Consider the following 15172-nt stretch of genomic DNA (forward strand, 5'->3'; position numbering starts at 1 on the left):
GCCAGAATCCATTCCCGACAGCCAGCAAGGTGACCCAAGCCGGGCTGATGACTCTGTACCCACGTCTCTTGTTTTCCTTGACAATCTATTGTGCCTCTGTGGTACTAACTCTTGTTTACAGGAAACAAAATTAATTCCAGTTTGAACTGCTTCATTTCCCACGCCCTTCTTCCTCTCAATGGTGGTACCTATCTTGTGAATTGCTAAATGAATTAAACAACCTAGGAAACACAGAACTAATGAATTGTTGGAATGTGAGATTAATAGTGTGGGAACATTCAATTTGGTGATTGTGTTATTAGTGTGGAAATAGTTTAGGTGCAGGGTATTCTAAAGGCTGTCTTCCTGATCAGCAAGATAAGCAAGGGACATTATTTTTCTTTTTTGTATCATGAATCCCGTTCGGTTCCTGTGAAATTCCCTGGCCCATGGATTTTTCCCATTCTCCTCTCTTCTAAAATCTGAAAGCCTTTCTTCTGGGTACTTTCTTTGGCTTTTCCCACTTCTTTCATAACCACCTTGACCTTGGATTTGTCCAAGGTCCTGCAGTCTGGGTACCTTTCTGAAGGTCCACCGTAGGTGCGCTTCTCCTCTGCCCCGTGACCACATCTCCTGCCACCAGCAGCCTTCCTGTCCCCTAGAGAAGCACAGTGGTCAAAATCAGAATGGCTGGTTGGGGAACAGGAACCTCACAGAGGTACCTCCTGATAGGGTTTGCAGGAGACCTGAATGCCAGAAGAGGTTATTACCATGCCTAGGAAGGTAAATTCAGCCCCAGGTGGTTGATATGGGCTGTTAGATCAAGCAGCCTGGAAAAATCCCTGGGACATCTTAGAAAGACTGAGAGACATGCCATGATTTTGTCTCATGACTCGTCCTATAGGAGAATGGAAGAAAGTCTTTCTCTGCCTCACTCCATCCCCTTTTCAGCTTCTTTCTGACTCAGCTTGTACCTACCCCTTACAATCATTGCTATCTTGAAAAGCCGTTTCCTTCAAAAAAGGCATAGCATCTAAAATGATTGCTGCTGGTTTGGTAAGAGTCAAAGGAAGCTACCTCCACCCACGGCCTAGGTGCACAATCAGGAAATGGTTCCTAAAGTCAACCTCAAACAACGTGCTAGTCTCCCGTCAAACATCCATGAATGTTTCCTGTGGAATTTGGCCGAGACTTCTTTCCTCTCTAGCCTTCAGATTACACAACCTGCAGCTCGTACAAGGCTGACACGGGTCTCCTACCAAGAACAGGGTGGCAGCAAAGGAGGAAGGCTGAGCATTCCTTTCCTTAGAGCTGGACGAATCAGGCTAGCCAGGGGCATGGCACTTTACAAGGAACAGGGACCCAACCAGGCACTTGGTCAAACTTCTGGTCACTGCTACCTTGGCTACGCAGCCTGCAGTTTGCCATTCGGTGTTTAAAACTGGGAAGACAAAGATCCCTTCTCACCTCCCTTTGTGATCAGTGGTCCTTATCCTGATGAGCAAAAGAGAATTGCCTTTACTGCCTCCCCCGCTCAGCAGATGGAAGAGAGTAACCCCTGTGGAAATCAAGACATCCTTTACTGCTATTTCTCTTTTACATTTACTTGACAACTTTCTGAAGAAATATGTTCCATCTCTTCCTTGTTGCCCAACTTTACACTCATCTTGCATGCAAATATCTAACTATGAACATCCTGTGAATGAACCATATCTTGGTCACTATCACATTTCAAAACATCTCATCATGGATGAATAATATGTTTTTTTCCAAGACAAATGAATATGAACCACATGCCCAAGTTAATAAATAAAAAATGGTTCTCAGTGATTATGATGGTCCTTTGGAGTTAAATTTGGTTCTACATTGGCAAAAAAAAAAAAGGCAGAAATTCTCCACCACAGGAAAAACAATCCATTGTTAGTTGCTCTTATATGCTCTTAGGAGCCAATTACTAAGGCCATCGTCTCTTCATCTCTAAGAAGGAAAAATGAAATAGTCTAGTTTAATGGCGTGGTTTACATAGGGTTGCATGTTAGTCTTTGTAAGTATTCACTCTTTAACATCCTACAGAATTCAGACATGATTTCCATGGGGTGTCAGGTTTGTATGTTCTTATCTTCTTGCATGTCATCTTCCAGGCAACATATGGTTTTCCAGTCTGTGTGCCAGAGCTAGTCACGCCTCCCACAACCAGACGAGTCCAGAGGAGTTCTGCACCAATACTGGTTTCCTGTCACCCACTCCTAATGTACACCAGTCATGACAGAATGAAGTGTGTGTTGTACTGTGAGAAAAAGGACAAATCACAGAAGCCTTGCAGAATACCATCCATAGTGGAAGCAAAACGGTTATTAAATTCCTAATGTAACATTGTCTGATATCATACAGCTTTCAAATTTATTCATTTACTTACCTCCTTTAGGAAACTTCAGTGAATTATTCTAGGTGTAATAATCTTTCTTAGGTGTCACAGTTGCAACCATGTGGCAGTAAGACCGCAGAAAGATGCGACTAGTACACATGTTGCCCTGCTTATATATTGACAAATATGCTTTGTTTGAAAAATTTAAGAGCAATTATCAAGAGCAATTAAAGTAATTCCATACACAGAGTTTTTTGGTGATCAAAATCAGAAAGAAAAAAAACAACAAAGCTTTCTGTCAGTCTTGAGCTATGATGTACACAACCGACAGATGTAAAGCCGCAGGGATCGTCGTGTGAAAAAAATGGCGAACTGTGGTGGGAAAGTTGGAGTCCTAGGCAGCAGCAGGTGGGTCACAGGTGAGGAACATGCCCAGGCTGAAGAACTGGGAACACTGGCATGGGGTGGGGGGATCCTGGTAAGCATGGACTTGTTCCCACGTGGGCGCCAGGTGAAGAGGACCACACAAAATGAAGTAATCCCACACTAGCTCTGAATATGGTATAGTAAGGGTTTCTTTATTTAAAGGGGAGCTCACAGATCACAACATGAAAGAGGAACGAGTTCAGCAACCAGGTAGGGAGGAGTGCGTGGGCAGGCCTGCATCCTTTTGGTACCCAAGGCCATACCCAACCTAGTCCAGCCTCTGAAAGGCCATTGCCTGAAGGAGGTTCTGTTATGGTTTAGATAAAACGCTACGCAATTCCCCAAGGGGTGCGGGCCACGGGGAGCAGCTGGGTCCCACCATCCGAGGCCTCCATGGGTCCCAGGCAGATGGGAGATGACAGGTGAGAAACCTTGGCAGACCAGGTTATTGGTGGGGCAGCCAGTCCCACAAAGAGCCACAGTGGGTGACGGATACGCACGCCATGCAGGGAAAGGGTTTGAGTATAGTTTATTCAGTGGGTTGTGGGAGGAAAGGGAAGGGGGAGAAAGAGAGAAAAAGAGAGAGAGAGAGAAAGGGAGGGGGAGAGGAGAGGAGAGGAGCCACAGCAGCAACTACCTCTTCTGAAGAGACAGGCCAGAGAGCGCCCAGGCTGAAAGAAGAAGGACCATCCTTTTGCCTTGGTGGAAGTGGGCGGGGCGTGTCTCTTAAAGGGACAGGACAAACCATTACAGGTTCCCCACCAGCTTTGTAGACCAGGCTGACCTTGAACTCAGATTCACCTGCCTCTGCCTTCTGAGTGCTGGAACTAAAGATGGTACATCACTACTACCTGGCTACACTCAGTCTCTTATTCCCAGTACTGTGACCATCCCTCCCATGTCTGCTGTCCTGGCACAAAAACTTCTCTGACCAAGGTTGAAAGCAGCCCAGGTCTACAAATACAAACATGAATATTTAGAAAGCAATTTGATAGCATAATCACTTAGCAAAATAACAATGGCAGATTCTACCCTAGGGCTATGACCTCCCTAGCTTTGACCAGGATTACAGGAGCAGGTATAAAATTCCCTCCAGTGAAACAGGCCTGACAACCAATCGGAAATCAGTTAGTTACTCCATAACAGCCATGCCACTATTACACCAACAGACATATCTTCCCTGGCAGGTTGGTATTAAACTACATAGTGCCCAGCAGTGGGTAGGACCATTGATGTCTTTTCTCCTCAGCAACTTAATTGCACCTTCAGTCACTATGACAACCAGCCTACAGGAGAAAGTTTACTGTTGGTTTGAGACTGATCTCTCTGTGTTCTGCCAAACTGTGTAGAGTCTCCAGCAATAGGGTCTTAACATACAGTTGTGCTGGGTCGCCGAGGGCAATAGCATTTAAACAATTTGTTCAGCCCCAGCAGAAGTTCAAGAATGCTTGCTCAAAAGAACTATTTAAATTCTGATCAGTGGGGGGAAAATCACAGGTTCACTTTTTTTAAAAAAAAAATTATTTATTTATTTCTACTTTATGTGCATTGGTATTTTGTCTGCGTGTATGTCTGTGTGAGGGTGTCAGATCCAATGGAGGTAGAGTTACAGGCAGTTGTGAGCTGCCTTGAGGGTGCTGGGAACTGAACCCAGGTCCTCTGGAAGAACCACTAATGCTCTTAACCACTGAGCCATCTCTCCAGCCCACAGGTTGATCTCAATGATTTTAAAAAAATCCCTTTCCTGATTCTCTCTCAAACACCTAGTGCTTTGCCAGGTATGGTCCTAGGGTTTGTTTTCTGTTCACCATGGCGTTTGCACTCCCCAAGCCTACTGTCTTTGGGTGTTTCCTGGATGGCTGGAAGTACTACTGCCTCCTTAATTTAATGCTATAGCATCCTTATGTTAGCTTAACTCTGACCTCTGCCTTTGAGCTTTGTATGCTTTCTTCTTGTGCCCAGAACAATAACCAACTTGTAGCAATGCCCAATATAAGTCTGCCTTGTCTCCAAGAGGTCTCTGCCCAGTAGCATTTGTGCAGAGCCTCTTCTCCTGGTCCCTGACCGCTGCTGCCCTCTGGTGACAACGTGCAGCCCTGCCTCGTGATGAGCCTGCAAGAGTTCCTGTTCGGAAATTCTAGCACTTTCCCATCTTGTTCTCTGGACTGCCTTTCCTGTCTTATTTCCCGTTTGAGGAGGGAAATGGAACACTGTTATATGAATTTCCAAACAGCCACAGCGGCTGAAGTTTTCTTCACAGGTATTTGGCCTGTGAGAGATAACCTTGAGAAGCACAGAGACTACCTGAGGACAAGACACCCTTCCCTGTGCTGGCTGAGCATTGGCTTCAAGGGCATCATCTGTCTTTACTCAAGGCTACCCCCTATCAGTCTTCTGTCTTAGTCCATTTTATGTAGCTAAAATAAAATGTCTCAGACTGAGTATTTAAAAAAAAAAAAAAGAGGTTTGCCAGGTGCACACCTTTAATCCTAGCACTTGGCAAGCAGAGGCAGGTGGATTCCTGAGGCAGGTGAGTTCGAGGTCAGTCTGGTATACAGGACATCCAGGGCTACACACACACACACACACACACACACATATACATATCCACTAACCCCTGAAGTCTGATCCCAGATGTGTATAAAAAGTACACATCTGTAATTCCAGCTCTGGAGGCTCACTGGCCAGCCCGTCTAGTTGAAATAGTGAGCTCCAGGTTCAGTGCGAAGTCCTGTATGAAAAACTAAGGTGGTGGGGATTGAAGAGATGATGGCTCAGCAGCTAAGAGCACTTGCTCTTCCAGAGGACCTGGGTTCCCACATGGTGGCTCACAACTGTCTGTAACTCCAGTTTAGAGGATCTGATTCCCTGTCATTACTTTTACAGAAATTCACGTTGTACACATACATATACACAAGCACAACACTCATGTATGTAAAATAAATAAATCTAAAAACATTTTTAAATAAGATGGTAGAAGGCATAGTGATGGCTCAGTGGTTAAGAGCACTGGCTGCTCTTCTAGGGGACTCAGATTTATAGATGAACGTGATAAAGCAATCCCACACTAGCTCAGAATGGGGTATAATAAAGGGTTTCTTTTTTATTTAGGGGTAAACTCACAGAACTACAGTCCTCTGCATAAGTAGGAAACGGGAACTGAGTCCAGCAGCCGAGAGAGAGCATGAACGAGCACATGCAATTTTTAGTACCCAAGGCCACACCCAACCTGGTCCAGCATCTCAAAGGCTATTGGCTGAAGGAGTTCCCCCAGCATCTCCCCCTTTTGTCTAAATAGCAGTTTCAAACCCAATATAAAACTATATACAATAAGAACAAATATCAAGTATAAAAATTAGAATTACAACCAGCATGGTATTGGCATAAGAACAGACAGGACCAATGGAACTGGATAGAAGACCCGGATATCAATCCACACATCTTCGAACACCTGATCTTTGATAAAGAAGCAAAAAAATACCAAATGGAAAAAAGAAAGCATATTTAACAAGTGGTGCTGGCATAACTGGATATCAACATGTAGAAGAATGAAAATAGACCCATATCTATCACCATACACAAAACTCAAGTCCAAATGGATCAAAGACCTCTCAGCATAAAGTCAGCCACACTGAACCTTATAGAAGAGAAAGTGGGAAGTACACTTGAATGCATTGGCATGGGAGACCACTTCCTAAATATAACCCCAGCAGCACAGACACTGAGAGAAACAATTAATAAATGGGACCTCTTGAAACTGAAAATCTTCTGTAAAGCAAAGGACACGGTCAACAAGACAAAATGACAGCCTACAGAATGAGAAAAGATCTTCACTAACCCCACATCAAACAGAGGCTTGATCTCTAAAATATACAAAGAACTCAAGAAATTGGACACCAAAAGAACACATAATCAAATAAAAAGAAATGGAGTACAGACCTAAACAGAGAACTCTCAACAGAGGAATCTAAAATGGCTGAAAGACACTTAAGGAAATGTTCAACATCCTTGGTCATCAGAGAAATGCAAATCAAAACAACTCTGAGATTCCATCTTATACTTGTAAGAATGACCAAGATCAAAAACACTGATGACAACTTATGCTGAAGAGGTTGTGGGGAAAAGGGAACACTTCTGCATTGCTGGTGGGAATGCAAGCTGGTATAACCCCTTTGGATGTCAGTGTGGTGATTTCTCAGAAAATTAGGAAACAACCTTTCTCAAGACCCAGTAATGTCACTTTTGGGTATATATCCAAAGGAAGCTCAATCATGCCACAAGAACATGTGCTCAACTATGTTCATAGCAGCATTGTTTGTCATAGCCAGAACCTGGGAACAGCCTAAATGCCCCTTGACCGAAGAATGGATAAGAAAAATGTGGTACATTTACACAATGGAGTACAACACAGCAGAAAAAAAAAATAACGACATCTTGAATTTTACAGGCAAATGAATGGAGCTAGAAAACATTATTTTGAGTGAGGTAACCCAGACATGGAAAGACAATTATCACATGTACTCACTCATAGGAGGTTTTTAAACATAAAGCAAAGAAAGCCAGCCTACAAACCACAATCCCAGCGAACTTAGGCAACAATGTGGACACTAAGAGAGATTTACATAGATATAATCTACATGGGAAGTAGAAAGTAGAAAAAGACAAGATCTCCTGAGTAATTTGGGAGCATGGAGACCTTGGGGGAGGATTGAAGGGGACAGGGGAGAAGCAGGGAGGGAAGCATAGAAAAATGTAGAGCTCAATAAATATCAATTTAAAAAAATTACAAAAAAAGGAAAAAAATTCAAATAAAATACAAACTAAGATGGTGGTGCAATTGAGTAAGAAAGCTAATGTCATCCCCTGGCTTCCACACAGCTGCCTAGGGAAGCACACACATACATGTGTGCATGCAGGCACCAATCCCATGAGATTCACTTAAAATGTTTTCAGATTTTCTTAATAGGAAAAGATGCCTTTATTTAATTCTGCTAATTTCTCACCATTATCTAGACATTTTCTTAGTTCTGCTTTACATTTTAAATCTACAATCCTTTGGGGTTAATTTTTGTATAAGGGTTGATGTTTAGGCCAAGTTTATTTTTAGTTGTTGCTTCATTGCCATTTGGATACCAAATATTAAACAAAAAATTGTAATACATGAACTTCAAGACTCACCAGTAAAAAAAAAAAAAAGCCAGGCGGTGGTCAGGCGGTGGTGGCACACACCTTTAATCTCAGCAGAGAGGCAGAGACAGGTTAATCCCTGTGAGTTCAAGGCCAGCCTGGTTTACAAGAGCTAGTTCCAAGACATCTAGGACTGTTACACAGGGAAACTCTGTCTCAAAAAAAAAAAAAACTGAAAATGGGCAAGAAGACACAGACATTCACCAAAGAAGCAATACTAAGGCAAAAAAAAAGCCTATAAAAGATATTTAGCATCATTAGGTACCAAGGAAATGCCAGCTAAAATCACTTTGAGATAGCCATGCCGCTATTAAAATAACCAAAATTTTAGAAAGCAAGAACAGAACCAAGGTAATAAGTTGTCCCACCCAATCTATGGTCTACTGGAGCATGTGAAGGGTTAATCCACAGCAACACACGAAACAAGTGTGATGTTATACTTCTGTAATCCCAAAATCCATGAGGGAGAGACTGAAGGATCAAGAGTTCCAGGCCAGCCTGGACTACTGGAGACCCTATGGGGAATGTATGTGGGGAGACAACAAATGAGAAAGTATCAAATAAATGAGAAAATGAATAAACTAAGCCCCCAGACAGCCTCCAACTGGGTAGACCTGATGTGGGAAGTCCTTCTGTATATTTATTGCTTTTTATTGGTTAAGGAATAAAGAAGCTGCTTGGGCCTATAACAGGGGAGAATAGAGTTTGGTGGGAAAACTAAACTGAATGCTGGGAGAAAAAGGCAGTTTATATTTCTGTTTTTTTCAAAATCATTTTCTCAAACTTACATTGTAGCCATTCACCTGAATTTCTCATTTTGTGATTATATTTTTCACATAACTTTCCTTTCTGTTTATTTTTACTTTCTTGCTTCTGCTGTCTGGGGTTATTTCATGAATCAGTGAAGTTACTGTGCTGGCCAATCTTCTGTCACTGTGACAAAATATCCGAGAGAAATAGCTTCAAAGAGGAGGTCTGAGTCCATAGTCCTTCATCCTCACGGCAGTGGGCTTGTTTAAAAGCAGAGCATCATGTGAAGACGACAGGATTAGGCAAAGGTGGAAGCAGAGAGGAGAGTGGAAGGGTCTGGATCACAGTTAAGTCCCAAGACTCTTATAATGAGTGCTGAGTGCTCAACCCCTAGTGAACAGAGGGTTGAAGAGCAGCTCACTTCCTGAACAGGTTAATCCTTTGAGGAATTCACAGCTGAACAGTCTACTGGGTGGGGCTGAACTGGAGGATCACATCCCCGAGTGCCTTTAGAGGCCTGTGATCCAGACCCTTCCACTCTCCTCTCAGAGGGAGGGAGATCGTGAGCAAGGAAAGCAAAATCAGAGGGGGCCTTCATCCGACGATGGATGGAGATAGAGACGGAGACCCACATTGGAGCACTGGAAATCAGGACCGCGAAGGGTGCGTTCACCCACTGATACAAGGGGACTGATCGAATGAGAGGTCACCAAGGCCAGCTGGACTGGGACTGAACGAGCATTTGATCAAACCGGATTCTCTGAATGTGGCTGACATGGGGGCTGACTGAGATCCCGAGGTCCAAATGAAGACTGAGAAGCCATTGACAATGGCACTGGGTCTTGTTTCGTCTGCATGGACTGGCTTTTTGGGATCCTGGCCTGTTTGGATGCTCACCTTCCTGGACCCGGAGGGAGAGGGGAGGAACTTGGATTCCCCACAGGACAGGAAACCCTGACTGCTCTTGGGAATGGTGAGGGAGGAGGAGAGGGAGTGGGGGCAGTGGGAGGGTATTGGGAGGAGGGGAGGAAGTGGAAAGAGTGTTTTCGGATACTTGAATAAACAAACAAACAAAAAAAAGAGTCTTGGGGGGTGGCCTGCATACCAGAGAGAGTAATGGAGCACGCTCAAGAGGTTTCAGAGAAGAATTTCAGTAGTGTAGCCACTGGAGAAGACAACACCAGATGCTGAACATAACCTTACTGGTAGGCCACAACCACATGGTAATACATAGAAATGAATAGAAATGGATTAATTTAATATATAAGTGCTAGCCAATAAGAAGTGTGAGCTAATAGACCAAGCAGTGTTGTAGTAATACAGTTTTCTATGTGATTATTTCAGTCTGGGCAGCTGGGAATGAACAAGCGGCCTCCAGCTACAGATTGGCACCAAACATGGGGTGTAATGAATGTTTGGGGTAGATGCTTGCCACCCACTTTGGGTCTGAATGATTGTGTGCCCACTTGGGGGTCAAAAGGAAGATAGATGAGACCATGCCCATGGCCTGGGTATACTGTGGGATATACTCCCTACCTTGGTATGCTGTGGAATCAGATCTGCTAGGAGAACACAGGCAGGAGTGAGCACGGCAGATTCCTGCTGCCATACACAGAGATATTTCCAGGCCACACACTGCACTGCATGACAGATTTAGTTTGTACTCAGATAAAACGGTTTATATGTTGCATGGTGCTACCCAGAGTTGAGGTGGTGAGGACAGCTCCCACCCTGCAGTCCCAGAGCTGACCATTCTACTATACTGAAAGGTGGAGAGAGGTGGAGCCAGCATCCAGGGCCGCTGCAACCAAGCTGCTTACCATTTTAAAAGCACTCCTGGTCAGAAAATAATTACAGATATGCAATAAAGACAGATTCAGACAGAAATAAACCTCTGAATGGGTTATAGTGTGCTTTAAAAACATGTACGTAGGCTTGGGATAGAGAAATAAAAGAGTATAGAGAGTTATAAAAGGAAGTAAATCATTTTTAAAAAGTCTTTAAAGAGACAGAGTATAGATAGTCATAGATTAAAGAAGTAAAGAAAATAAGCCATGTAAAAATGGACTATACACAGAGAGTCTGGATTATGCAATTATTGTATTTTCTTTGAATTTTTTTACTGCAGAGAGACATTTGATTCTGGGGACTGCTAAGCTAAACTAATATATATATTTAAAGGTATTTTGACTTCAAAATTTGGGTCTAAGGATATGTTGCTCTGGAAAAGAGGTTCTGTTTTTGTTTTCGTTTCCACAGAAGATGGGAACCTGTGGATTCCTTCCAGACTAATGTGGTTTGATGTACCAAGACCCCCCAGCAAGGTTTCTATGAATCCCCAAAATTACTTCACCCAACAAAAAGCAGGAAGCAGTTTGGAAAGAACTACACCCAAATTCCCAAATATTGTTTATAAATGTTTGATTACATTTAAAGGGAGATATGCTATAGGGATGAATACTTTGCATTGGTATGGATCTTGGTCTACTGATACAAATTTAAGGTCAGTTTTGTGATATATATATTTCTGCTCTTGATTAAGGTATTGTGTTTGTGCAGTCCACTAAAAAATGTAATGCATAGTTAATAAATATAGGTTAATAGATAATCATCTATAATAGTCAAGCTTGTAATCATGTTAATTAGGTCTTCTAGATGTACAAAGATATATTTCAGATGGATAGTTATTTTTCAAACCTTTCAAAGACTAACAGAATATGGCATTTAAAATGTTTAAGAAATTAGGACTTTTCTCAATGAGCCACATCTGCTCCTGGCAGCACCAATTTCGTCAAGAGAAAGATGAGCATTGAAGAGTCTTCTTATGGAGTTTGTTAACCATTTGGGCAAGAGATTGCTCCTGCCTTGACTATTTGATGGTATGTTGTCTGAACTGGACCTGCAGGACACACAGAAAACTGACTGCTGAACTTGCCTAAAGGTGAGACAGTCCTTCAGGATTCCTGCTTCATAAGAGACTGCCAAACATTCTGCAGGACACAGAAGAAAGCAACTGATGAACTTTGCCAGTACAAGGCATAAGAGATCTTCAGATTTCCTGCCTCATGGAAAAGTAAGCCAGAAACTCTGGCTCTATAGGCTGAAAACAGATGCTGCAATGTTACAGAAGAACTTTAGGTGACTGTCCAGGCAGCAATATATCTCTGTCAATTCTAGCATTTTGGAAGTTGCTTACAATGCACTTCCTGTTAAATTGGGTAATATTATATCCTTCTGGAGTCTTTGATGAAGTTGAAGAATAGACAGTTATAATTAGAGTTTTCCTTAGTTATGATAAAAGATAAAATAAAAGCATTGTAACTATATATGTAATTTTACTGTTAAAGTTAAAACCTATTTTATTTAGACAGAAAAGGGGAGATGATGTGGGAAGTCCTTCTGTATATGTGTTGTTTTATTGGTTAATGAATAAAGAAGCTGCTTGGGCCTATGACAGGGCAAAATAGAGTTAAGCAGAAAAACTAAACTAATTGGCTAATAGGCCAAGCAGTGTTGTCATAATACAATTTCTGTGTGATTATTTTGGGTCTGGGCAGCCAGGAACAAGCAAGCAGCCTCCAAGTACATAGGCCCAAAGTAACTACATCTGCCCATTTGTGGTGGTTTGAAAGAAAGAGGCTCCAGGGGGAGTGGCACTATTAAGAGGTGTGGCCTTGTTGGAGGAAGTGTGTCACTGTGGGGGCGGGCTTTGAGGTCTCTTTCACTCAAGCTTCCCTCAGTATGACTATCAGTCAACTTCCAGTTGTCTACAAGATGTCGAACCCTCAGCCCCTCAATCACGATGTCTGCTGCATACCGCCATACATCTCATCGTGATGATAATGGACTGAACCTCTGAAGCTGTAAGTGAGCACCCCAATTAAATGCTTTTCTTATAAGAGTTACTATAGCCTTGGTGTTTCTTCACAACAATAGAAACTCTAACTAAGAAGTTGGTACCAGGGACTGGGGTACTGCTGTGATAGGCCTGACCATGTGTTTCTTTGGGAGAATTTGGACTTTGGTACTTTGGGCTATGAAAGCAGTGAAATGTTTTAAGCACTGCATAACAAGCCACACTAGTAGGAGCTTAGGAAACAGAAGTGCCAAGGTTTCTTGAACTGTCAGGAGCACACTCAAGAGGTTTCAGAGAAGAATTTCAGTATGCTGCCTAGAGACCATTCTCATGATATTTTGATGAATAAAGTGGCTGCCTTTTGCCCTTATCCTAAGAGTCTGCCCGAGGCTAAAGTGGAGAGTTTTTGGTTAATTCTGTTAGCATAAGAAATATCAAAACAGCCTAATATAGATTCTGTCATGTGGTTATTAGTGTTAACTCTAATAAAGATTTATAATGAAAAGGAGCAAGCTGAGCAGGGTAAATTACAAAAAGTAAGTTTTGAGGAGAAAAAGAGTATCAGAATGTGGAATGAAGCTAAATTCTGTGTTCAAGGATTAAGAAATGAAATAAAGGGAGTGATGACCTCAGGGCAAGATCCCATTCAGGTAAGTTTCCAATTTGTGGAAAGAAACTAAACAAAAACTTAGAACCTGATATGATGGGACATACCTTTAATCCAAGCATTGAGAAAACAGAGGCTAGCAGATCTCTGAGTTTGAGGCCAGCCTGATCTACAGGGCAAGTTTCAGGACATCCAAGCTTAGGCAGTGAAAAACAGAAAGCTGGTGAAGATATTAATGAAAGAGGGTTCATGTCCCAGTCCCAGTAAGCAACAGAACTTGGCAGCTCTGGCCATGTGGTTCTGGCTTTAGAGTTAAGGATAGAAAAAAAAAACATGTTATTGAATTTGCCTCCTCACCTAAAGAAAGTCACTGAGGCTAGGCATGTGTCATGGGTCCCCCTGAATGGAAGACTAGTAGAGAGGCCATTGTGTGAAGCTGTGAGGTTGAAGTCTAGATTGCCTTGGAAAACTCAAGATGTTAGAGATGCCAGAGCCGTGGGATAGCTGCTGAGGAGAGTTGCTAACAAGGAGTGGAACCAGCCCAAGGGAAAGAAGTGTGTTGCAGTCAACAAAGTTGAACTGAGTTGGAGATCTGAAGAGTGTTTTTTTTAATATTTATTTATTTATTATGTATACAATATTCTGTCTGTGTGTATGTCTGCAGGCCAGAAGAGGGCACCAGACCTCATTACAGATGGTTGTGAGCCACCATGTGGTTGCCGGGAGTTGAACTGAGGACCTTTGGAAGAGTGCTCTTAACCATGTGGTTGCCGGGAGTTGAACTGAGGACCTTTGGAAGAGTGCTATTTGGCAGTGCTCTTAACCACTGAGCCATCTCTCCAGCCCCCTGAAGAGTGTTTTGATGTCAGACATGGAGATGCAGAAGTTTGGAGTTTACCCAGCTGGCATTCCTTCTTTCTTTGGTCCAGTATTTCCTCACTGTGTTCCCTTTCCTGCATTTTGGAGTGGTAAGGTATATCCTATTCCATTATATGTTGGAAGTATGTGATTTGGTTTTTTTATTTTATTGTACAGAACAATTACAGTTAAGAGATTGCCATGCAACTCAGAAGAGACTTTGGACTTTGAAACAAGTTTGAGACTGTTATAAACTATGGGGACTTTCTGAAGTTGGACTGAATGCTCTTTTTTTTTCTTGGTTTTTCGAGACAGGGTTTCTCTGTAGTTTTAGAGCCTGTCCTCAAACTAGCTATTGTAGACCAGGCTGGCCTCGAACTCACAGCGATTCGCCTGCCTCTGCCTCCCAAGTGCTAGGATTAAAGACATGCGCCACCACCGCCAGGCTCTGAATGCATTTTTTGCATTGTGATATGGCTATAAGTCTTTGGGATCCAGAGAGTGGAATGTGGTGGCTTCAGAGAAATGCCCCCCAAAGGGAGTGTCTCTATTAAGAGGTGTGGGCTTGTCCCTATTAAGAGGAAGTGTGTCACTGTGGAGTCTCTTCTGCTCAGGGTTCCCTCTGTGTGACTGCCAGTCGACTTCCTAGTGCCCACAAGAGTTAGGCCTCGCAGCAACTCCAGCCTCACATCTACCTGCATGCCACTATGCTCCCCAGCATGATGATAATGAACTGCACCTCTGCAAGTGAAGCCCCCATGAAATGTTCTTCTTTTAAGAGTTGCTGTAGCTACGGTGTCTCTTCACAGCAATAAAAACCCTAACTAAGACACCATACGATCCATTTCTAGTCTTTTCCGGCTATATAGCCTTAGTAGTGAATGGCATTTCTCCTACCAGCTGACTGAGGATATAACTGACTTTAATAAAACTCAACTCGAACCATAGCCAAGTTCTGAGATCACCTTAGAGAAAAAAGGAAGTGACTTACCCCTACTTGGGCAGCCTCCCATTCCCTTACTCAACTGCCACCACTCCCCATCTCCTGCCCCAGGATTATCTCCAGGAACCTCTTCCATATATCTAGGGCTTATTCCCATTTTTATTTATTTGCTGTGTTTGTGTGTGTGTGTGTGTGTGTGTG

Source organism: Myodes glareolus, chromosome 22 (genome assembly GCF_982192425.1).
Source record: "Myodes glareolus chromosome 22, mMyoGla1.1, whole genome shotgun sequence".
Lineage (NCBI taxonomy): Eukaryota > Metazoa > Chordata > Mammalia > Rodentia > Cricetidae > Myodes > Myodes glareolus.